The sequence below is a fragment of the Oryctolagus cuniculus genome, chromosome 16, assembly GCF_051225735.1.
Source record: "Oryctolagus cuniculus isolate XC-2025 breed Fujian yellow rabbit chromosome 16, ASM5122573v1, whole genome shotgun sequence".
NCBI lineage: Eukaryota > Metazoa > Chordata > Mammalia > Lagomorpha > Leporidae > Oryctolagus > Oryctolagus cuniculus.
Genome location: NC_142882.1, coordinates 62,837,274 through 62,861,216, shown reverse-complemented (window position 1 = coordinate 62,861,216; position 23,943 = coordinate 62,837,274). Strand labels below are relative to the sequence as shown.

The 23,943-nt window shown below is 45.5% G+C and overlaps 1 protein-coding gene across 1 annotated transcript in view; it reads left to right on the top strand.

The window, feature by feature from the left end:
- Positions 1-13,323: 13,323 nt before the first annotated feature.
- HERPUD2 (HERPUD family member 2) overlaps positions 13,324-23,943 on the top strand; it is an 81,822-nt gene continuing 71,202 nt past the window's right edge. The window contains exon 1 of the mRNA XM_008261633.5: positions 13,324-13,845. The gene's annotated coding sequence lies outside the window, so the exon portion shown is untranslated. The remainder of the gene's footprint in view (positions 13,846-23,943) is intronic.

The window sequence follows — 23,943 nt, the reverse complement described above, 5'->3', positions numbered from 1 at the left end:
ACAAATCCTTATTAGGATACAGAATATTATTCTCATTCCAAAAATTTCGCTCATATCCCTTCTCTTATCCCTGCAAGCTCAGAGACAACTATTGTTTTGATTTTTTTCTCACCATAGATTATTTTTGCCTGTTTTAACATTTCATATACATGGAATTACTCAGTGTATGCTTTTATATAACTTCTTTCACTTACTATAATGTTCTAAAAATTTATCCATATTATTATGAATCTCACAAATTATGTCTTCATATTTTTAGTAATACTCCGTTGGATGGAGATACCTCAATTTGTTTATCAAATATAGCCACTATGTATGTTTTTGTGTAAGTGTCTTTGAGTAAATAAATGTTTTCATAACTCTTGGTTTCATACCCAGGAATAGAGCTACTGGGTCAAGGCGGGGGGTGGTGTATGCCAATCCTTTTCTCAAATACGATTGTACCTCCCACAGTGCTGGTGGATGGAGTACACTTTTTTTCTTTGACAGGAAGAGTTAGACAGAGAGAGAGACAGAGAGTTCCTTCCGTTGGTTCACCCCCCAAATGGCCACTATGGCCGGCGCGCTGAAGCCAGGAGCCAGGTGCTTCCTCCTGGTCTCCCATGAGGGTGCAGGGCCCAAGGACTTGGGCCATCCTCCACTGCCCTCCTGGACCACAGCACAGAGCTGGAAGGGGAGCAACTGGGAAAGAATCTGGCACCCTGACTGGGACTAGAACCTGGGGTGCTGGCGCCACAGGTGAAGGATTAGCCTAGTGAGCCGCAGTGCTGGCCGTATATGTTATTTTATGTTCACCCAACATTTCATGATGGGAGTCTTTTTTAATTTAACTATTCACATAAGTAGTAGATTGCATTGTGACTTTAATTTGCTTCCCTCTAATGATGTTAAACATCTTTTAAAGTACTTAGGGATATATTTTTATCTTTCTTTGTGAATTGTCTGTTCAAGACTATCCAAATGGGTTCTTTTCTTTAATTTTTGAGACATAAGAGTTCTTTACATATTCTAGATACTTTGTCAGATATATCTTGCAAATATTTTATCTTAGTCTATGGACTGCTTCTGCACCTGAGTATGACCTGTATTTTGATCTGTGTTCCCTTTAGCTTCGGTCTCTTTATTCATCTTCCTGCCTTTTCAATGGTGGTAAAAGGCTGCCATGTGCTCCCTTGTCCATAGTCATACTTAGCTGTTTCCCACCTGGTCTTCCTGAGGTGTGGAAGAAGACAAAAGATGCTCAGAAGGAATGTCTGTGAGTCTAGAGTGGTCTCAATGGTTTGATAGGCCTCTAGGGCTCATCATCAGCAACTGGAAGGACACTAGTGCTTGGAAATGTTAGACTGTGGTAAGATCTGAGGACAGCAGATCTGTGCTGTGTCATTCTGGTGAATTTGCTTCTGGTTTCTTGCTTCTGATTGGGTGGTGGTTGCTAAGAGGAGCCCCCCCCTTTTAAAGATTTATTTTATTTATTGATTTTTAAAGATTTATTTATTATTTATTTGAGAGGCAGAGTTACAGACACACAGAGAGATGTTCTATCTGCTGGTTCACTCCCCAAATGGCTGCAATGGCTAGAGCTGGGCTGATCCGAAACGAGGAGCCAGAAACTTCTTCCAGGTCTCCCATGTGGGTACAGAGGTCCAAGCACTTGGAACATCTTCCACTGCTTTCCCAGGCTATTAGCAAGCAGCTGGATTGGAAGTGGAGCAGCTGGGACACAAACCAGTGCCCATATGAGATGCCAGCACCGCAGGCAGAGGCTTAACTTACTGCACCATGGTTGCAGCCCCTATTTTATTTATTTGAAAGGTACAGTTGCAGAGAAAAAGAGTGAGAGGAAGAGACAGATATCTTCCATCCACTGGTTCACTCCCCAAATGGGTACAACAGCTGGAGCTGGGCTGGTCTGAAGCTAGGAGCCAGGAACTTCTTCCAGGTCTTCATGTGGGTGCAGGGGCCCAAAGACTTGGGCCATCTCTGCTCCTTTCCCAGGTGCATTAGTAGGGAGCTGATAATGCAAAAAAAAAAAAAAAAAAAAAAACATAAAGAAGAAAGTACAAGTTAATCATAACCGAACACCTGGGAAAGAGTCTTGGTGACTTTGTTGTCAACCTCAATTTTACTTATTTATTTAATTTTTTAAGATTTTATTTATTTATTTATTTATTTTTTTTTTTTTTTATTTTTTGACAGGCAGAGTGGACAGTGAGAGAGAGAGAGACAGAGAGAAAGGTCTTCCTTTTTGCCGTTGGTTCACCCTCCAATGGCCGCCGCGGCCAACGCGCTGCGGCCAGCGCACCGCGCTGATCCGATGGCAGGAGCCAGGAGCCAGGTGCTTCCTCCTGGTCTCCCATGGGGTGCAGGGCCCAAGCACCTGGGCCATCCTCCACTGCACTCCCTGGCCACAGCAGAGGGCTGGCCTGGAAGAGGGGCAACCGGGACAGAATCCGGCGCCCCGACCGGGACTAGAACCCGGTGTGCCGGTGCCGCTAGGCGGAGGATTAGCCTAGTGAGCCGCGGCGCCGGCCGATTTTATTTATTTATTTGAGAGGTAGAGTGAGAGGGAGAAACAGAGAGGAAGGTCTTCCTTCCGTTGTTTCATTCCCCAGATGGCTGCAACGACCAGAGCTGCACTGATCCAAAGCCAGGAACCAGGAGATTCTTCTGGGTCTCCCATGTGGGTGCAGAGGCCCAAGGACTTGGGCCATCTTCTACTGCTTTCCCAGGCCATAGCAGAGAGCTGGATTGGAAGAGGGGCAGCAGGGACTCAAACTGGCGCCCATCTGGGATGCCAGCGCCGCAGGTGGAGGATTAACCTACTGCGCCACAGTGTTGGTCCCTTCTTATTTATTTTTAAAAAAGATGTATTTATTTATTTGAAAGTCAAAGTTGCAAGGAGAAAGAAAGAGAGAGAGAGGGAGAGAAAGAGAGAGGGAGAAAGAGAAAGCGAGAGAAATCTTCCATCTGCTGGTTCATTCCCCAAATGCCCAAAACAGCCATAACTGAGCCAACCTTAAACCAGGATCTGGGAACTCAATCTGTGTCTCTCACTTGGGTGGCAAGCCCAAGCACTTGAGCCATCACATGTGCCTTCCATAGATGTGCATTTGCAGGAAGTTGGAGTCAGGAGAGGGACCAGGACTCAAACCCAGGCACTCAGATATAGAATACAGGCATCCCAAGTGACACTTTAACTTCTAGACCAAAGGCCCACCCCCTGTCAAATTCTGAGTATTATTTCTCTTCTGGAAAGAGGAAATAGTGCCTCCCTCAGGGTCAAGCTGTAAAAATAAAAGACAGTGTATGCAAAAATCCTTGACATATAATAGAACTTTAATAAATGTAAACAGACTTCAAAAAGTTCATGGCGGTGGGGGGGTGTCAACAGTGTGGTACGGCAGGTTAAGCCACCACTTGTGATGCTGGCATCCCATATTAGAGTGCTAGTTCAAGTTCTGGTTGCTCTGCTTCCAATCTAGCTTCCTGCTAATGTACCTTGGAGGGCAGTGGAAGATGGCCCAAGTACTTGAGCCCCTGCCATCCAAATGGGAGACCAGGATGGAGTTGCTGGCCTCTGGCTTTGGCCTGGCCCAGACCTGGCTATTATCATTTGGAAAGACTAAACCAGTGGATGGAATATTTCTCTCTTTCTTTCTCTCTCTCTCTCATTCTGCCTTTTCAATGAATAAATAAATCTTCAAGAATTTCATGGAAATTAAATTAAAACATGTTTATTTTATTGCAAATGTTTTGAAATCCATTTATAGTTTTTTTTTTTGTTTTTGTTTTTTTTGTTTTTTTTTTACAGGCAGAGTGGACAGTGAGAGAGAGAGACAGAGAGAAAGGTCTTCCTTTTGCCATTGGTTCACCCTCCAATGGCTGCCGCAGCTGGCGCGCTGCGGCCGGCGCACTGAGCTGATCCGAAGGCAGGAGCCAGGTGCTTCTCCTGGTCTCCCATGGGGTGCAGGGCCCAAGGACTTGGGCCATCCTCCACTGCCTTCCCGGGCCACAGCAGAGAGCTGGCCTGGAAGAGGGGCAACCGGGACAGAATCCGGCGCCCCGACCGGGACTAGAACCTGGTGTGCCGGCGCTGCTAGGCGGAGGATTAGCCTAGTGAGCCGCAGCGCCGGCCCATTCATAGTTTTTTCATAATACTCATTTCCAGGAACTTTTTGAAGACCCCTCATCCAAGTTCACTAAATGATTCTGTTAAATAGTACAGGAAGTGGGTGGGTGTTGGAGGAAAAATTCTGGTGCTTTATTTTCCCCATTTGAAATTCTGCCGTTAAATTCCTTTTAGGTAGGACAGAAAACAGAATAGTGGTTACCACGAGCTTTGGGTGAAGGACAGGTTGTTTACAAAAGGGCAGAAGAGAATTTTGAGATAATTAAATTATCCTATGCTGTGATTGTGATGGTAACTACACAACTGTATGCTATGGTTAAAATCTATAGAACTATACACTGAAAGGATAAAATTTATTGTATATGAAATACACTTCAATAAATCTGGCTTTAAAGAATACTGTTATGATAAAATGTTAGCTATCTTAATTGACATTTCATCTCCTCCCAACCTCTTCCCTTTAGCTTGTCTCTTTTCTTGGTTCTTGAGGCTTTTTACCTTCTTCTTGCTAATTTGAATGCTTGTTTAGCTCTCCTGTAAGTTGTCATACTGGATTCTTTGTTTCCAGTCTCCCAACTTTGCTGCATACTTTATTCCCCTCTCTTGAATTGACACTCTGTTGAGCTAGGCTCAGCTGGGCTTGACAAACAAAATGTATGGCTGTCTCACTTGCTCTTTTTGTGCCAGCAGAGGTCTGATCAGGGCGGCTAATTATAGTGAGGGAGATAAGAGAAAAGCTGATCCTGAGTCCTTGTGTCAACGGCTAAACAAAAGTCCTTTAAAATTGCCTAGATTGTTCCTTCTTCTGTGAACGAAGGACTTGGAACAATTTTTGTGCTCAAAAATAAGTGTAACACAAGCCCACAGTACAACTGGTTATAGCTCCTTGTTGTAGCTTCTTTAAAAGATGTTCAGCTATTTGAGGATCCATGCTGATCACATGTCCTGAATTTTCTAGGACAGTCTGCATTTCAAATATTCCCTGCCAAGTTCTCTCTAAGACAGTGATGTTCAATAAAACAGACAAGTATCTTAATCTGGGTTCATGAAATAAAGCTGCTGGATTCATAATTTTTTTTCATTCATTCTTTATCTATTTTTCTCTTCTGTCAGTATTTACTGAGCACCTCCTACTGAGTGTCAGGCTCCCAGTAAGAGCTGGAGAGACTGAATAAATAAAATCATTCTTGAAATGCTAGTGTCATTTAGTCTCTGGGAGATGGAGAGGCTAACGAATGGGTCAAGATTCTCCAGGTAATAACTGCATGCAGGTACAGACCAAATATAGAACATCTTGTATACAGTATAATTTATTGAGACAATTTTAAACTTCATTGTATGTAGGTATTTGTTTTAATCATATACTAATATAAAGCTGTTTTCCAGCACCAGTATTAGGAAAATCTCATTCGACAACTATCTATAAAACACAGAGTACTTATGTAAATATATGACATATACACATACATGTCTGTTTTTTTTTTTTTTTTTTTTTTTTTTTTTTTTTAATTTTTGACAGGCAGAGTGGACAGTGAGAGAGAGAGACAGAGAGAAAGGTCTTCCTTTGCCGTTGGTTCACCCTCCAATGGCCGCCGCGGCCGGCGCGCTGCGGCCGGCGCACCGCGCTGATCCGATGGCAGGAGCCAGGATCCAGGTGCTTTTCCTGGTCTCCCATGGGGTGCAGGGCCCAAGCACCTGGGCCATCCTCCACTGCACTCCCGGGCCACAGCAGAGGGCTGGCCTGGAAGAGGGGCAACCGGGACAGAATCCGGCGCCCCGACCGGGACTAGAACCCGGTGTGCCGGCGCCGCTAGGCGGAGGATTAGCCTAGTGAGCCGCGGCGCCGGCCTGTTTTTTTTTTTTAACTAGAAGAGACTGCACTCTCTTCCCAGTGCTCTTGCTAGGATAGCTTTTGGTTAGGAATCTTCCTCTGGCTTGACGACATTGCAGTTACTTCCCAAAGTAACTGAGTTCTGCCAAACGTCAGGGAACTGGCCCACACCCTTCCTGTTGCTCACACAACTCTGGGGAGCAGGCATTGTTGTCCCCATCTTATGAACTGGGGAGGTGGGGTGAGTTTTAGAAGGAGAGTGACCTGCCAGGGACTGCCAGCTAATTGGAGGCAGAGGGAGAACTCGTCGGTGGCTACCTGACTGCTCGCAGTGTGTGCTTCTCTGAGCTGCACAGCCCCTTGTTTTTGGCATGCTTTGAACTGTGTATCTGGCATGCATTTATTTAGATCTCTGTGGCCACCGGAAAGGAAAGTGAGAAAGAGGGAAGTAATTAGGATGCAGTTCCTGCCAAAGCAACCCTTGTAATCCAATATTCTCGCTGCTGCCAGAGCGATCCTTTTAGATGCCAATCAGGCCACGTGGCTTGGTTGCTCTCATTTCTGGGGCCCCGTCGGCCTTAGGCATACCAACCATTCCCATTTATCTGGCTGTTGGCCCCATGTAGCTGTACCCTGGAGCCACCCCAGCCTCGCAGGTCTCTTTTTGTCTTTTTCTCCTTGCTGTATGCTCTCTCCTGTGCCTGAGCCTCTGCTCATGCTCCCAGAAGCCCTTCTGTCTTCTCATCTACCAGTTCATGCCACCCCTGGATGTCAGTGCACAGTGGCCCCTTCAGAAAGCCTGAACCTCCTGCCTCAACCCTGTTGGCATACATCCAAATATGCACCTGTGTGCCCCTTTCAGAAGGCCATCACCAGACTGTAATTTGCAGACAGATGTAATCTGACACTGAGACTAATGTCTCCTCCAGGAGACGGTGCTGGGAGGGCAAGGCCTCTGAAGCTTTCCTCATCATTTCCTTGGCACTTAGCACGAGAGTAGGCACTCATAATATATTCTTGGAAGAAATAAATCCTTCAGATCCTTCAGATCTCCTGTCACTCCCACGAGATTAGGATGCCTTGTCCTATCTCAGTGGGACCCTGAGCTTCTCTTGTCTAGTCTTGTAATTTTATGATGGGCTGGGCTGATTATCCTCGAGATGACGCATCTTCTCCCCTGAGGGGCCCCACAGCCAGGGTCTGTGTGTACTTTCTTCATGATTCAAGTTCAGCATGGTGCCCTCAATAAACTTTTGTTGAAAGAATGAGTTTGAGACCTATTGCTTTAAAAGGGAGTGATTTGAAAGTCAGTATGTAAAGACTACAAAAATAGGTAGATATCTACTAATTCAAATTTATTTTAATTTATAAACCATGCAGTAGTGTTATTAGCAACTTCCAAGTTGAATAAAATATTCTTGCCACAAACAATTCCTAAGGGAACCTTCTGCACCGGCCCGACTCCCCTTCCTATGACAGAATTAGCTCTTTGGCCATGAGAGTAAGTTGCTTCTATTGTAGGCAAAGGCTAACTTTCCACGAGAAGGTTAAGTTTCAGGAGCCCTCCCAGGTAGAGCCCTGTCTAAGGCCTTTGATGGGAGGGATCCTTGCAATGTGTGCAGAGGGTCAGATGCTTTTGTAAAAGTGGCAAAAGTGAGAAACTTAACATCACAGTTAGTTAAGGCCACTGTGTCACTGCACTCTGGTCTCCCTTCTGCCATCTTATCAGGGAATTCAAGTGGTCAGGAGTAGCTTGGGTGGGTAAGGGGAAGTTGAGTTGGGGACACATTTGGTTTAGCTTCAGTGGAATCTATGTGTGTGATTTAGAGACACTTCTGTGCATAGTCAAGTCTTTGCTAGTAATTCTAGTGTCAGAATGGCATCTAGGAAGAGCCGTACTGCCCACTGTGACAACTCACCTGTTACTGTGACAGTGTAGAAGACCCTTTTGCATCCTGTGCTTTGGTGCTGGAGGTGAGAGGTTATTTGGGGTGACTTCCTGATTTCTTAAAAATGAGCTTTTGATTTTCATTCTCTTGGTCCATCCAGTGGTGGGGCTAACCTCTGATTCCCAGCATTATCATTCTGAAATACCTGGAGAGGCTTCTCTTCTGGCTGAACTCTGATAGGGACACATAAGCTCTGCCTGTGGCATGTACGTCTTGCATGGCAGAGCCATCTATCTAGTCACCTTCCACATCATTAACCTTCTCTCTTCCTTGTCCTTCTGATATACCTTGTGGCTCTTGGAATTCATAGGCTGAAAGTTTGATCCTGTCTCTCCAAGGTTCAAAATAATATTCCCAAACCCGTGACCTCTGAAAACACACTGATCCTAAGAGTAGTAAAAGGAAGGCAACAATGAGAAGGAAGCAAAGAGAGAGAATAAATGAGGAAGGTCAAGAATTGGGAATTGGGTGATCAGGGTGAGCATTTGGCTCAGCAGTTAAGTTGCCTCTTGGGACACCTGCATCCCATGTTAGGGTACCTGTGTTCGAATCCCAGCTCTGTTTCCAATTCTAGCTTCTTGCTAATATATACTCTAGGAGATAGCAGGTGATAGCTGAAATAATTGGACTCTTACCACCCACATGAGAGACCTGGATTGAATTTTTGGCTCTTGATATTGGCCTGACTCAGTCCTGGCTATTGTGGGCTTTTGAGGAGTGAACCAACAAATGGAAGATCTCTCTGTCTCTCTCTGTCTCTCTCTCTCTCTCCCCCTGTATCCCCCCCCCCACCAAATGAATAAAATAGATCATTGAAAAACAACAACAAAAAATGGGACCACCATTGTGATGTAGTGGGTAAAGCCACCACCTGCAATGCCTGCGTTCCATGTGGGTACTGGTTCATGTGTAGGCTGCTCTGCTTCCTACCCAGCTCTCTACTAATGGAAAAGCAGCGGAAGATGGCCCAAGTACTCATGTGGGAGACCTGGGTGAAACTCCTGGCTCCTGGCTTTGGCCTGGCCTAGCCTTGGCTGTTGTGGCCATCTGGGGAATGAACCAACAGAAGATTCTCTGTCTCTCTCTCTGTCTCTCCCTATCTCTCTATAACTCTTTCAAATAAATAAAAACAAAAAATTGTACCAAAGAAGTACATGAATCAAAGAAGACAATGATGGCCGGCGCCACGGCTCAATAGGCTAATCCTCCGCCTTGCAGTGCCCGCGTTCTAGTCCCAGGTTCTAGTCCCGGTTGGGACACCGGATTCTGTCCCGGTTGCCCCTCTTCCAGGCCAGCTCTCTGCTGTGGCCAGGGAGTGCAGTGGAGGATGGCCCAAGTGCTTGGGCCCTGCACCCCATGGGAGACCAGGAGAAGCACCTGGCTCCTGCCATTGGATCAGCGCAGTGCGCCGGTTGCAGCGTGCTGGCCGCGGCAGCCATTGGAGGGTGAACCAACGGCAAAGGAAGACCTTTCTCTCTGTCTCTCTCTCTCTCTCACTGTCCCCTCTGCCTGTAAAAAACAAAAACAAAAACAAAAACAAAAACAAAAACAAAAACAAAAACAAAAAGACAATGAAGGTGGCAATGGATGAGTAGCTAAGAAAGCTGCAGAAAAGTGAACCAAGCTCAGCTTTCCCTTTGCTTGGTCTGTCTGTGTTGTCTCAGGTCACAGCAAGGAGGCGAACAGGCACCTTTGTCTCGAGTTAGGTTCATGTCAGGCACTGAGGTAAGGACCTCACAGGCACCATCTCACCTGGGTCATTGCAGAAGTTCTCTAATCAGTTTGCCTATAAAAATGCAAGTCAGATCATGCTGCTCCTCTTCTCAGACCCTACAGTGTCATCCTCGCTGACCTCATTTCCCTCCAGCCAGGCGCCCTGTTCCTCAAACAGGAACTTTACTCCTCCTGCCTCAGGACCTCACGGCAGGCTCTTCCCTGCCTGGAAGGCTGCCCTTGAAGTTCACCTGCCACTCTCACGTCCACAGAATCATCATCTCTCTCGCGCTCTTCTTTTGGTCACCCCCATCTAAAACAACAACCCTTCCAACATGCTCCCTAGCCTCTTTGCTTTCTTCATCTTTTATTGATTTGAAAGGTAAAGATAAAGAGGGAGAGATCCCTTATCTACTGGGTCACTCCTCAAGTGTCTGCTCCGGGCTGGGCCAGTCTGGAGCCAAAAGCCCAGAACTCAGTCTGGGTCTCCTGTGTGGGTAGCAGGGACTATCACCTGCTGCCTCCCAGGGTATGCATTAGTAGGAAGCTCGAATTGGAAGCAGAACAGTAAAGTTGAACCCAAGCCCTCAGATATGGGTACAGGCATCCTGTGCAGTGTCTTAACTGCTGCTCCAAGTACCTGTCCCACTTTCCCTTCTAACATAAAATATAATCTGTTTACTTTTGTTGTCTATCTTCTTCCACTGGAGTGTAAGTTCCAAATCTAGATATTTTGTTTACTCACTGCTGTCTCTCCCTCTTCAAGAGCAGTGCTTGGCACATAGTAGGAATGCATTAAATATTTTTCAACAGATGACAACATGAGGTAGGTGGTATCATAAAATGCATTTCATAGAAAATAAAACTTGGGTTGACAAATGTAAAGTAACATGCCTAAGATCATATGGTTAAGAGAAAGAGCAAATGCCTGTGCTCATAGATGCCTCACTACATGATCTTCCTTTTGCTACAAGCTGCTGAGCTCAGTATAAGGAAATTGTTGCTCACATTGGCCTTTCTTTATGGTTAACCAGACTACCAGACCTGCAGATGGCCTTCCTGGGTTGCAAGCTGAGAATCTGTTGACAGAAAGGGATGAAGAACATGCACTATGTGAGGAAGTGAAACATGTACTATGTGAGGAAGTGAAAGAGAAAATCTAAGTCCATTTGGTAAGAACAGGAAGATGAACGTGTTGAAGTCCACCTCACCTGGATGTCTGATGTAGAAAGGGGCTGCCATCTCTCTGCAGTGTCTCCCAGAGGAAGGCCAAGCACGTGCATGGGCACCAGTAATGCAGAAGCACCCAAGCAATGAGAACATCATGGAAGCTGGTTTTGTGATGTGACAAGTTAAACTACTGCCTGCAATGCCACCATCCCATGTGGGTGGGAGTTTGAGTCCCTGCTGCTCTGCTTCCAATCCAGCTCCCTGCTAATGAACCTGGAAAAACAGCAGAAGATGGCCCAAGCCCTGGGCCCCTGCCACCCACGTGGGAGACCCGGATGAAGCTCTTGCCTCATGGCTTCAGCCTGGCCCAGCCCTAGCCCTGGCTATTGTAGCCATTTGGGGAGTGGACCTGAGATAGAAAATCAATCAAGGGCCGGTGCCGTGGCTCACTAGGCTAATCCTCTGCCTGTGGCGCCGGCACCCAGGGTTGTAGTCCTGGTTGGGGCGCCGGTACTGTCCCGGTTGCTCCTCTTCCAGTCCAGCTCTCTGCTGTGGCCCAGGAAGGCAGTGGAGGATGGTCCAAGTGCTTGGGCCCTGCACCCGCAGGGGAGACCAGGAGGAAGCACCTGGCTCCTGGCTTCTGATCAGTGCAGCGCTGGCCGTAGCAGCCATTTGGGGCGTGAACCAATGGAAAAAGGAAGACCTTTTTCTCTGTCTCTCTCTCTCACTGTCTAACTCTGCCTGTCCAAAAAAAAAAAAAAAAAATCAATCAATCAATCTCTCTCCATCTCCCACCCTCCCTCCCTCCTTCCCTCTCTACAACTCTGCCTTTCATATAAAATAAATAAATATTAAAAAAAAAGAACATTATATAGATGAGAGTTCACTGTTTGATATTTTTTAAAAGATTTATTTATTTATTTATTTGACAGTCAGAGTTACACAGAGAGAGGAGAGGCAGAGAGAGAGAGAGAGGTCTTGCATCCGATGGTTCACTCCCCAGATGGCCGCAACGGCCGGAGTTGTGCCAATCCGAAGCCAGGAGCCAGGAGCTTCCTCCAGGTCTCCCATGCGGGTGCAGAGGCCCAAGGACATGGGCCATCTTCCACTGCTTCCCCAGGCCATAGCAGAGAGCTGGATCAGAAGAGGAGCAGCCGGGACTAGTACTGGCACCCACATGGGATGCCAACGCTTCAGGCCAGGGCGTTAACCCGCTGAACCACAGCACCAGCCCCCACTTTTTGATATTTTAAAAAAACATATACATGGTGTCATTGTAGGAAAAATCCAAACTTTGCTGAATTTCCTTACAGGCATTTGACTGATGGCATTGTTTAGTATCAAATTACATGTGAGCGCAACACCTACGCTTCAGGCCCCAGATTTTTACAGAGTGGGGAGCGTCTGGCCTGTGGACCTCATAAGCCCTGCAGAATCATTTGGTCTGGCCCTGCCCAGGACCACTGGCATGACTCAAGAGTCAATAAATCTATATCAGGCTGATTTTTAAGTTGATAATTTTTTGTGGCCCATGAATAAGGTTATAAATATTCAGATGGGCCCTGATAAAGAAAAGCCTTCCCATCCCTGGCTCCGAAGGTCTTGACTGGGCCCTGCTGATCCTGGCTGATGGGGCAGTGGGCTCATTTTATCTACTATTTACTTTCAAAATTGGGGTGTGTGTGTGTGGGGGGGGGGTTTCCCTTGAGAGCATATTTCAAAAGTTCATAGAAAACTGGAATTAAAAGATAAGTTTATTATGTTACAAAATTTTGAAATTCATACAGTTTTTTTTCATAATGCACATTTTCCACAAACTTTTTGAAGACCTCTTATGTGCATGGATTTTTAATTTTTTTGCATCAGACAAGCTTATTTTTTCACTCTGTTTTCCATTATCTTTTCAAGTATCTTCCTGTGTACAGGGAGGTACAGCTGCTTTGTATATCCTGGAGGAACACTGAGGTGCCTGGCGGAAGGTGGATGTAATCCTGTTATTTTAACATTGGAATTGGAGGTGTGTGAAGAGCTCCTGTACCTCCTCACCAGCTTCTCTGATGTCACCTTTCTGACGCTTTTTCTGTCTGCCTCTCTGTACTCACTTCCCTCAGCAATGACTCCCTTTCTCTTCTTTGCCACTGATATTACAAGGGTCTTCCAAAATTCATGAAAAATGTGTGTTATGAAAACGCTATGCATGGATTTCAAAAATATTTGCACCAAAACAAGCTCACCTTTTAGTCCCATTTTCCCCACAAATGTTTTGGTGTACCCTTGTATATATACCGCATTGCATCATCAGCATTTGTATTCACTTCCGGATCCCTGAGAAGCTTTGACTTCCTAGAGGTGCATGGCTTATTCATTAGTGTATCTCATGTTTCCTTGTGTCTGACACATGCCTGAGATGAATGGGAGACTCCAAAATCGTGCTGGAGACAATGAAAACCAGACTCTAGAGGCCAAGGGGAGTGTCCACAAAAAGACATTCTTTGGTGAACACTTCATAAGGCATGCTGGGTGCTCGGCCCTGTCTCCCGACAGAGCTTACTGCTGCAGTCGCTTCTGGAGCTCCTTGTGCCTTGTTATACTTTCTCTGCGAAGGCTCAGTGACTCACAACAGGAAGAGGAGGCATTGGTGCCAAACTGTCCCCTAACACCTCCTCCAACAACTGCCCCCTCTCCCATGGCTTTGGGCTCTTCAGATCACTTCTCTGGGTTTCAGTTCCTTATTTTGTAGAAGTCGTGAGCTAAGTTTCCTTCAAGCTCTAAAATCTGGGTTTTTGGTCCCACTCCTAGGCAGTTGTCAGCCCTTCCCTCTTGCCACTCTCAGCAGAGCAGTCAGGCCTGCTTCCTGAGCAACAAGGCCGGTATCCCTCAAACTCCTGGGCTGCTGTGCTGTGACAAGACTCTCTTTTTGCTAGGAGCGTGTTCCTCTGGCAAGCTTCTGCCTTCTGTTGCCTTCCTCGGGGCTTTCCTGCTGTACCCTTGATTCTGCGGATCAAGCCTGCTCTCCATGGCCATTGTAACCAGATTCTCTCTCTATCAAAACGGTAAGTGATACATTTAGAATGCTGCATATGCCATGATGCCATTTATGTATTTTATTTTAAACTACAGACGCTGGCCTTTGTCTGTTTGCTGTCAGATCTATTTCAGACCATCCTCTATTCTGGGCTTTGCCTCCTTGGAAACTGTATTTCTGGGGCTTATTTGCAGACCTGAACATAGAGATCCATGGGTGGACACTGAGGAATGGGAATAGGGGAGAAACCAGGTGATCTCTCCCTTTCTCCCTGCTTCAAATGGTGTCTGGCAGCATTTGTCTCTGGCCTCTGCCAGAGATCCTCTGCCTTCACAGTTTTAACTTTAGCCTGGGAAAGCTGCCATGATTCCAGAGTCTTCCAGGTGACTCTGGCTTCCCAGCTCTAATAACACTGCTTCCCCTTCATCCCTGTTGCCCTAGCATTGATAGTGGCTTCTCACCATTCTGTTTGGCCTCTCAACTCTTCCATCACCTGTATTCAATTCTCTCTGCAATATCTTGCATGACGTCTGCCTTGTGATTGCATTCTGATGAAAGCACTCTAAATTAATGTCTATTTCATGCATATTATGCATGTATGAGAATATATGCTCAGTAATACATGAAAACATGCAGAATATCTGGAAGTTCACACATGAAACTGTGGTTTAATGACTGGAGTGGGATTAGTGTGGAGTTGTGAAGGGAGACTGCAACTTGAGGGAAATGTAGTAGCCATCTTGGAACTGTACCTATGGAATGCATAAAATCTGTTCTTTCTATATTAATAAAAATTTTTTTAAAAAGAATAAAAGTTCATGACACAGATGCAAATAAGTTTTACTGCAGCATGTTTTACATACATAAAACCATAAATTTTATGTGTGTATATATATGAGCTGTTTGATTTTTACAATGAGCATGTATTTACATATTACCCATAAAATAGTTCAAAAACATTAACAGGAGGAGTAACACACAAATACTTTATCCTAAAACGTGAGCCATGAAGAGAAAGCTTTGCAGTGATGCTAACATTTATTTGTTCAAGTTTTACTACACAGTGTGCCAGGCACTATGTTGAGCCCATGAGATCCATCACTGAGCAGTATGAGCATGATACCTGCCAAATTATCTGCAGTAATTAAATGCAAAATTATGCCTGTATTTATTCATCATAAGTGTTGTAAAGAAGTAAAGAGGGCAACTAAAGGCCTAGCCTAGTCAAGGCAGGCTTCCCTGAAGAAGTGACTTACCAGCTAAGACGCAAAGGATGAGTAAAGAAAGCAGGAATGGGGACCGGCACTGTGGTGCACTTGGTTAATCCTCTGCCTGCGACGCCGGCATCCCATATGGGCACCGGTTCTAGTCCCGGCTGCCCCTCTTCCAATCCAGCTCTCTGTTGTGGCCTGGGAAAGCAGTGGAAGATGGCCCAAATGTTTGGGCCCCTGTACCAGCGTGGGAGACCCAGAGGAAGCTCCTGGCTCCTGGCTTCAGATCAGCACAGCTCTGGCCGTTGCGGCCATCTGGGGAGTGAACCAACGGAAAGAAGACTTTTCTTTCTGTCTCTCCCTCTCACTGTCTGTAGTTCTACCTGTCAAATAAATAAATAAAATCTTAAAAAAAAAAAAAAAGCATGAATGCTGGGGGGAAATGGACAGAGAGTAGGAGGTAGTCAAGTCAGGCTGCCACTGGTTTGCTTCCCTGGCTCCTGTTCCCAGGGAAATGGCCCTAACAAGACCCAGTGAATTGAATGTGTTTTCATGGGAACCCAGGGCAGGTGCCAGTTGATTGAAAGTGTTAGAGATTCTGGGGGAGTTGTCTTCTAGTGCTGGACCCAAGTGGCTCTCATCTGTGGAGAGGAAGCCTCCACCTCCGCTCTGTGTTGACAAGGCTGCTGTGGAGGTGGTTCAAAAGCTAAGGATCCCCTGTGATCAGTAGTGGTGTCAAAGGTACCTACATCCATCAACTTTCTCATCTTTTGATGGGGATAGCTGACACTTTCTCAGTGTTAAGTAGAGTAGCATGTAAATATTCAAGTCATACCATTGGTCCAGCTTTTAACCATATTTCCACTCCTAAGGTCTCCTTGAAAAGAAAGGCTGAAACCTGTGGGAGAAAAACTATCCATAGTGCAAGTTCCATTCTTCCCAAGTTTGATATGTATTTTTTCTTTTTGCATCGCCTATTTCGATTTTTTCACTTGTGTCTCAATTTTTTCAATTCCTAGACAATTTGGCAATGGCTATAATTGTATAATATAACTCACCTAACTCCTTATTTTATAGTAAGCCACCAATCTTTCCATGAAAGTAGGTTACTTTTAAAGTAATCCATTAATTGCAATTACAGTGTAGTTATAACATGTCCAAGTCTTTCCAGACTGTAAAATCAGGTTATATTCCTTTTTGATGTCCAAATTATAAAGGTACAGGCTCTCAGCTTGACCCCTGTGTCCTCGAGCTATTTCTGGATATGTCATTCATGCTTACAAAACAGCTGTTGTAATTGCACACATCCACCTGGTCCTTTCTCTCTTGCTGTGGCTCCTCCAGGCCTGCTTCCTGCAGGGCCACTTGGAAATCTTCATTGCTACTACTGCTCACCATGAAAGCAGCACTGACTAAGCCAAGAACATGGTCCTGCCCAGCACTGCCAAGCCTGCCAAGCCTGCCAGGCTAGCTAGCCCTTTGTTTGTCAGAGCAAGGTGGGGTTTTGTATGTAGGCAGGGAAATTGACCTCTTCCTCTCAGCTCTGAGCTACGCTTTGTCACCTGGGATCTGAAGCATGATGCTGAGGCCTTAGAATCATGAGTTTCTTCTTCTTTTTTTTTTTTTTTTTTAAGTTTTTAAGCTTTTTATTCAGTGAGAGAAATGCACAGGAAAGTGAGGGCTTTATTTAGTGGAGAAAGAGAAGTCTAGAAACTAAGTTGAGTCCATACCAGGCAGAGAGCAGGCCAGGAGTGAGCCATGCGGAGCAAGCATGCAGGCAGGAAAGCAGAGAGCATTGGCTCAAAGGCCACACACCTGCGGGGCACCAAGGAAAACAAAGGCAATAAGGGGCGAGAGTTTCTTGTGGATGGTTTCTCCACTTTTTGGCTTTCACTCACCTAACCGTTGGGGTTTAAAACCAAGTCCAAAGAGTTAAGTGGGAGAAGAACTCATACCAACCCTCAAAACTCCTTCTCTTGGTTCTTAACCATCCCAGCCACTATGCAGGTTCTATTCCCCAATTCACAAATTTCGCAACCAAATCAAAAGAGGCAAAACAGATACTCTGGTGTTTGTGGGTGTGGTGGTTGCTCTGATGAGTGTTTATACTAACAGCCTAAAATTAGGCTCAGCTGGCCCAAGTAGATTTTACATAGTGCTTAATAGTTTTAATTTACTCCAACAACTGGAATACCTGGTATAAAATAGATTCTGAAGGGGAATACAACACATCACAATGTCTCCCCCTAGAAACACTGAGCCCACCTGCACATTTATATCAAATAATTCACAAGTGCCACACAGGTGAGCACCTGTGCATTATGGGAAGCCAGCAACAGTTCCTCTCCATATCCTGTTTGAGACTGGGCTGTGGGTGTAGCTGTGGTTTAAGAGTAAGGCCTGTGGTTTCACAAAGTTCTTGCCTCTGTGAGGCCTGGTTTTGCCTCAAAATAGAACTTGTCCTGTTTCCTGATGAAGCGAGCAATACTGAGAATGGGTCATGGTGGGGAACTGACCTCTTAAGACATTTATCATTCTTTCATTTAACATTCACTGTGTCCCCTCCTATTAGGGAGTTGGGGGAATAATTTTTTTAACAGTATAAGCATTCTCTTTAGAAGTATACAGTGAAGAAAGTGATTATTTAGCAAGTACTCAGGCAGGTACTATTTTATTTTTAAATATTTATTTATTTATTTGAAAGACAGAGCGATAGAGAGGCAGAGACAGAGAGAGAGAGATCTTCCATCCACTGGATCACTCCCAAAATGGCCACAGTGGCTGGAGCTGAACTGATCTGAAGCCAGGAGCTTCTTCTGGGTCTCCCACGTGGGTGCAGGGGCCCAAGGACTTGGGCTATCTTTTACTGCTTTGCCAGGTCATAGCAGAGAGCTGGAACAGCGGGGTCTTGAACCTGTACCCATATGGGATGCCAGCACTGCAGGCAGCAGCTTTACCTGCTACACCACAGCGCCGGCCCCAAGACTCTATTTTATTTAAATTTGACATAGATTCTCTTGCTCAGTCCTCACATAAGGTAGAAGATTTTATTAATTCTATCACTTTTATTAATGAGGAAACTGAAAGCTAGTGACTTGGTCAGGGACACAATCAAATGAGGATTTAGACCCTGACAGCCAGGTTCCCAAACCTTCCCTTTTATCTACTGCTGTCCCCTTCACCTACTACTGGAAATCCTAGGACTGGAATCAGCATGGTTGGGTCCCTGCCACCCATCCAGGAGACCAAGACTGAGTTCTGGTCTCCTGACTTCAGTCTGGCCCAGTCTTGGCTATTGCAGATATTTGGGGAGTAGACGAGCAGCTGGGCCATCTCTTTGTCTCTCTGCCTTTCAGATGAAATTTGATAAATAAATAATTAATTAAAAAAAAAAAAACTAGGACTGTGTCAAATAAATAAATATTTTAGGGGCTGGCGCAGCGGCTCAATAGGCTAATCCTCCACCTAGCAGCGCCGGCACACCGGGTTCTAGTTCCGGTCGGGGCGCTGGATTCTATCCCGGTTGCCCCTCTTCCAGGCCAGCTCTCTGCTATGGCCCGGGAGTGCAGTGGAGGATGGCCCAAGTGCTTGGGCCCTGCACCCCATGGGAGACCAGGATAAGTACCTGGCTCCTGCCTTCGGATCAGCGCGGTGCACCGGCCGCAGCGCGCCAGCCATGGCGGCCATTGGAGGGTGAACCAACGGCAAAGGAAGATCTTTCTCTCTGTCTCTCTCACTATCCACTCTGCCTGTCAAAAAAAAAAAAAAAAAAAAAAAAAATTTAGGACCAGCTCAGTTAATCAGAGTGTCCCCAGCTAAAGACTCTGAGTTGGTGAAAAATGACTTCTTCAGGGTTGGCACTGTGGTGCAGTGGGTTAAAGCCCTGGCCTGTAGTGCTGGCATCCCATATGGGCTCTGATTCTGATCCAGCTCTCTGCTATGGCCTGGGAAAGCAGTGGAAGGCAGCCTAAGTCCTTGTGCCCCTGCATCCACGTGGGAGCCTCGGAAGAAGCTCCTGGTTCCTGGCTTCCGACTGAGGCAGCTCAGGCCGTTGCAGCTATCTGGGGAGTGAACCAGAGGATGGAAGACCTCTCTCTCTCTCTGTCTCTCTGCCTCTGCCTCTCTGTAACTCTGACTTTCAAGTAAACAAATAAAATCTTAATAAGAAAAAAAAAAAAAAAAAAAAGTAGGGCCCTGGCCCCACAGGATTGATGTCCTTTTAAGAAGAGACAGCAGGGAGCGCACACCCCTCTGTGTCTGAGAAGCACAGAGGAAAGGCCATGAAAGCATAGTGAGAAGGCAGCCATGACACACAAATGCAGAGTCCTCACCAGACACCAGCTCTGCGGACATCTTGATCTTAGAATTTGATCTGGACCCAGTGTCCAGAACTGTGAGACAAATGTATCTGCTATGTAAGCCACCTAGTCTTGGAATTTGGTCGTGGCAGCACGAGCTGGCTAAGGCACTACCTTTGTAGGGTTGTTGAAGGATTGAATCCACACGCCCGAAGAGCTTTACATACTACCTGGCCCACGAGAAGCTCTATGTAAGGGTCAGATATGTGGACTTGGGGTTTAAAAACCAGTAATATGTGCACAGTGTGGCATGCATAATTGTTCATGTGGACACTGACTTTTGAAAAACATATTTGAGAAACTAATTTTAAAGCAAATGGGGAGACATTTTCCTTCTCAAATCAATAGTCAATTCAGCTGGAAAAAGGTAAACATGTCCACCCAAGTTAGGGCTGACATCTCCTAACTTCCTCCTCCTCTCCTCAAAACTGGGGATTCATATCAGTTTATAAAAAGTGAACTCTCCTTCCTCCCCCACTCCCCGCCAAATAAAACCTCAAACCAACAATAAGCAAATTGTCACTGGGGCAAAAGAAGACAGAACAGGAAATGTCTCTAGAGATAAAGGAAGCCTGTAAAACACAGATGATGACTGTAATTTTAGGAAATGAATGACATCAAGCTGAACTCTTACTTAAAAATAGTAAAGGCCAGAAAGCATAAATGTTAGTCTTTAAATGATGTGTGTTTTCCCTTTTAATGGATCCAATTTATACATATCTGGATCCTTTACATCCTTTTGGGTAGAGCTTTACACTTTTAAAAGGCATTTCCCAAGCTGCTTCTCTCTTAATCCTTAACACAGCTTTGATTAAGTAAGTAAGTGAATGAACACAAGAACAAATGAAGTAAGCATCTAGGCAATCAGTCACTGCAGGGTTAAGATAGGCCCTGCCCTAGAGGAACTGTCAGTGCAGGAACCTCGGGGTTTTCTGGCGGGGACTGCATCCCGCAGCTGGGAGGGGCCACAGGCTCCTGGATGGTTCCCCTTCCCTCCCTCTGGCCAGTCCCCACCAGAACTGGTGATAAAATCCTTCTTGGTTTTCTAACAGGGTATGTCAGCACTGTGCTGAGTAGGATGACAGAAACTGGGAAGCATCATTGTATAAGATGGATTCTTTCGTAGTACATCACCTGTCATGCAATAAGGTTGCGATTTTGTAATGAATTCCATGAAATCTCATGGGCTTTACTGGGGGACAGTTACAAAGCAAGAATCAACAGGAAAAGAAGAGCTAAGGTTGTCTGCTGGTCATGCTGTGAGTGGGTGGTGCAGCGGAGGGAACTTACCCCCTTGTTGCCCTCCTTAGAGGGCAAGAGTGAGTGGGCAGATAATCCAGACTTCTTGAGTAACATCCAGGCTAGGGTTAGATACCAGCTTTTTGCAGTTGACTGGGAAAGTCAGGTACCCAGCACTTGAAGACCTTGTGGTTTATGGAAGGGAGAAACTGGTCTCATGAGCAGTTTGGGTGCAGGCTCTCCTATCAGGAGGAAAATGGGACCCAGGTCCCGGCTGGCTTCCTGTCCACTGAGGTTAATTGTTGACAGTCCTGATGGTGGCACCTCGAGTCTTACTCATCTTTGTATCCCCAGCAGTTGGCTCAAAGCCTTGTGCATGAGAGGTGCACCAGCCGTGCCTGATTGTCGAATGAAGGAATATACTTTTGTGCCAGGTGAAAACAAATGATTTTGTTCTTGCTGGTGCAGTGAGAGCAGGGCCAGTTACCCACACTGTTGCCTGCATTTCTTGGATCCGTGGAAGTCGGTATATGTACATTCTGCCTCTGTTTTGGAAAAACCTCTAAAGATTCCAGAACCCCATGAGAAGGCTCCCTGGCTTGAGCAAGATCTACTTCTGTTGAATTTCAACCGTGTCCTCACAGCTCTGGCAAATAAAGAGAACGTCTGGGCCTCATCATAGCAGCACTCAGATACTTGGGGAATGAAGGTTCTGCAGGCAGTGGCAACTCTGGGATTTCCACAGCTGCCCCTTGAGCCATCCTTTTAAACCTCAGTTCTTTGAATTAGACACAGAGTATAATGGGAAGTTAGCCGCTGTTTATAATTCTTTTCATGAACACAGTTTGAAAAATAACATGGCTTAAACAGTTTTCTTTAGGGCAGTGTTTCTAATCTCATCTCCACTGCTTTTAAGATGATTTCCCCTACAGAACCCCTGTTATGGAAGATTTTGTTTATAAACAAACATTTTTGTTAAATCATAATGAACTGAACTTCCCAAGAGGAGACCAAGGAGTTGAGACATTCTTTCTAACTAAAAGTCACCCTTGAGGTTGTATTTTGGGTAAACAATTTCTTTTAACCTTCCTGAGAAACTGAAAATAAGTGGAGGAATTCTCATCCTCTGTCTGCTCCCGCCCCCTCAGACACTTGTCATTACTTCTCACAGCTGCTGAGATCCTGGGTATCCTGGCTGGAAACTAGCTCCCAGGGGGGACCAGGCAGATAGAATAAAATTAGCAGGAACCTTGGCCTCTCCTAGGTCTTCTGCTATTAATGTATCTTCCCAGTACTCTTCTGATTACTGGTGCTCCCCTGGGGCAGTTCTTCCGGCCCCAAGCTCTCCCCATCCAGAGACAGCCCCAAGCTTGCTGTTGAGACGACATCAAAAGACATAACTAGCAGCTTGGCACAACTTACTCCTCTTTCTCCTAAGGAACCGTCCCTTGAGAAGGAGAAAAAGTCTCTTGTCTTCTCTGAAAGAATCTCTCCAGCTTGATTTTGCTTGATTTGTGGTACAAAGCTGTCACTCTAGGACGGATAAAGATTCTCAAGCAAGAGCACAGCAACACATTCATTAACACTCACTATTTTCTAAAGGAAAAGGGAATATTTTATTACCTTCATACCTTGCCATAGAACTTTTATGGTAAGAAACAGTAGAATAAATTGGAGTTTAAATCTGACCTTGGCTGGTGTCAGAATAGAGAGAATCTGGTACTTCTTAATTTCCCATACAAGCTCCCAGTGTTCCAGGAAGCGGTTTGCTCAAGTTTCTTTTATCCATTTAGCTCCCCTGAATGCCTGGCTTCAGTGGCTGGGCACTGCTGCCAAGGATCCTGCTGGTGCATTCAGCTGCCATTCAAGGAAGCAGCGCTCCACGCCGCCTCACATTTGGAAGTTTGTCTTACAGCATAAAACAGGTGGAAGGACATTCTGCCTTTAGAGTTCTGCTGGCATGCCTTGCTACTTCTGTTCCCAATGCCAAGAATGACAAAAATCTTTTGTATATATTTGGGGGTGGGAAAGACCAGATATGACTGTGAACAGCAGTTAACTCACTGTTCAGACCAGATTCCCACGGCAGCTGTTTTAACTCAGGCAGCAATAACTCCAGCTAACACATGGCCTTGTTGCTAGGATGAATTGATAGCAACTTTGGACAAATCATTTTAGAGATTATGCTCCCCTGATATTGTTGTGTCTACTATGGATAAACTTAAAGATAACCAAATATTTGCTAGTATCATAACAAGGAAGTTTGATGAGCATATTAATCAACTCCCATCTACACTTCCATTCCATTCTAAACATTTGCTTTCAGTGGAGTCACTAATTATCTGTTAGCAAAAATTTGCACTGACACGAGATTTGCAGTCTGTAGTTACAGTTGAGACAGGATTACCTTTTAATGTGCTGACACAATGTTACTTAAACAAATTAGTCACCTTTAGAATAGAATTACATATTCACATATTCAAACTTGTGAACTTGCCAATTTTTTTTAAAAAAAGATTTATTTACTTATTTGAGAGCCAGAGAGAGAGAGAGAGAACGAGAGAGAGAGAGAGAGAGAGAGAGAGGTCTTCCATCCATTGGTTCACTCCCTAATTGGCCACAATGGCCAGAGCTGAACCGATCTGAAGCCAGGAACCAGGAGTTTCCTCCAGGTCTTACCATGCGCATGTAGGGGCCCAAGCACTTGGGCCATCTTCTACTGCTTTCCCAGGCCATAGCAGAGAGCTGGATTAGAAGTGGAGCAGCCAGGTCTTGAACCGGCGCCCATATGGGATGCTGACACTTCAGGTGGCAGCTTTACCCGCTATACCACAGCGTTGGCCCTGAATTGTTGTTAACCAAAGACTTCAACTCATGCTTAACTTTTAGTCTTGACCTATATGTATACACACATGAGTAATCTTTCTTATTTATTTTTATTCATTTCCATTCTATTTGAAAGGCAGAGAGAGAGAGAGAGAGAGACAGACAGACATATGGAGAGGGAGGGCCTTCCACCCACTGTTCAATCCCAAAATACTACCAATAGCCTATGCTGGGCCAGACTGAAGCCCAGAGCCCAGAACTTACTCCAGGTCTCCTATGTAGGTGGCATGGACCCAGATACTTGAGTCATCACCTCCTGCCTCCCAGGGTGTGTATCAGCAAGAAGGTGGATCAGCAGTTGGGTAGCTTGGACTTGAACCAGGCTTTATGATATGGGATGTGGGTGTCTCAAGTGATGACTTAACCACTGTACTACACACTCACATTTCTTTTCATTTTATGTATGAAGCAAAAGATTACGTTAGTATTCAT